Raw genomic sequence first — 2,030 nt, 5'->3', positions numbered from 1 at the left:
GGAGTTCAGACTTGTCCTCAGACTTTTATGTTGGTATGTCTTGCAAATCTGGCAGACAACTCTGAATTTTAACTGAGGAAAAGGAGTTCAGACTTATAAGTCTGAGGAATGAAAATCCAGAGATTTCTAATTAATCTGGAAAATCAGTAATACCACGAAAACAGGAAAATAAACGTGCAGAATGACAAATGTCACTTAAATAGACCTATTTGAACTGTAAGTAAAAATTGTGTCTAGATACATGTTTAGGCGTGAAAAATCAATAACTGTGCACAGAAACATGACACGTATCCTCAAAGTTACTTATTTATTAAGTGTGTGTGTGTGTGTGTGTGTGTGTATATATATATAGGTGGAGGTTCAAATGAGAACACCTCCATTTTACGAGAACGCATAAACACCTTTATCACATGTGATAATACGCATGAGGGGACCATGTGATGTGTGGACGACGTATTCTATGACTTAGGTCACGCCAAAGGTTGTATATGTCTATGATTTAACATCACATGTGATTATCTTAATGGATTATAGTATCATATCAACAACACTCTTATCACGTGTGATAATACTTGTGAGGAGGCTAAGTGGTGTAAGGGCGACTTGACCCGCAACCAAAATCGCATTCACGAAAATCGTCCGCGTTTCCGACTTAGTATCACATGTGTATCATATGTAATGTAATAATAGTATCACGTGTGATTGTCTTTAGTAAAAGGATATTCTCAAGCTCTCATAAAATGAATATGTTCTCGTTTGAACCCTTCCTCATATATATATATATATATATATATATATATATATAAAAGTAAAAAATAACGTCTTATCAATTAATGATAAGGACACCACAAACCACTTATCTTCAATTTCATCTTTCCAATGTGTTTTTTTGACTTTTGTAATAACAAGGTTTTCTTACCGTGGTCAGTTGTACACACCTCGACTAATTTCATAGAACTCTTGAGAACAGCTTAAAAACATCCCCAAGTAGTCTTGACAGGGATCAAACCGGTGATTGTGTTAATATTTATATCGGTTGCAAATAATCTAAGCTTTTCAAGTTAGAAGCAATGGTGGTACCAATGGAGGACAATTGAAGATCAGCGAAGATGTGACACTCAACAATGACACTAGGGGGTGTTAATGAGTCAAGTTTTTAACAAGCTACTTGAGCTCAAGCTCATTTATATAAAGCTCGAGCTTAGTTATTGTCGAGCGCCTCAATCGATCACAAACACACTAAAACTGATACAACGTAGATTTGCATAAAGATCGACAAGCATTTAAACCTTTTGAGAATTGAAAAAACTCAAAAACTCCAACACTCGAGTTGAAGAAATTATATTATTAATAGATAAAAACTTGATTAACAACGAAGAAATTAAATTCTATTTATAACCTAAAGTATGAATAAAAAGATTACTATCTAGTAATTATAATTACAGTAGGCCATTAAAAAGATAATTTAAAGATAAAAGATCCCTAAAAAATTCAAATGAATATTAAATACAAAAAATTGTATCATTTTTCATTTGATAATAATAAAAAAAAAACAAAAAAGATTAAGAATAGAATAGCATCGGACAGGTCCGGCGGGTTCAGGTGGGAAAATCAAAAATCCCATCAGATTTCAAATATGGAAATTAAGCCCCGTTTTCTAAATTTTGGATTGCTTTGGGTTCAGGTTGGTCGGGTTGAGGTTGATCGGGTATAGTTAAAATGAAAAAAGTATATATATCCAATTGATTTTGACGATTAATTCAATCGATTTAGAGAATTCACTAGTTGTCTACCCGCGCAATGCGGCGGGAGCCATGAATTTTAATCATTTTGAAGTTCCACTGGTTTTATAAGAAAAGATTTAACGATGATATAAGTTACATTTGGTCTTTACATATTAATACAATTTGAATAAATAAGAGTTATGGTTCCAATTACAGACTATCAATGAAAAAAATTGTATGACAGTTTAAAATCCAATATATTTAAAATCCAACATATTTAAACGACTCCACAAATGTATTCGATTT

This window comes from Cynara cardunculus (genome assembly GCF_001531365.2).
Source record: "Cynara cardunculus var. scolymus isolate 2C chromosome LG 2, CcrdV1, whole genome shotgun sequence".
Lineage (NCBI taxonomy): Eukaryota > Viridiplantae > Streptophyta > Magnoliopsida > Asterales > Asteraceae > Cynara > Cynara cardunculus.
Note: the sequence above shows the minus strand (reverse complement) of the source record.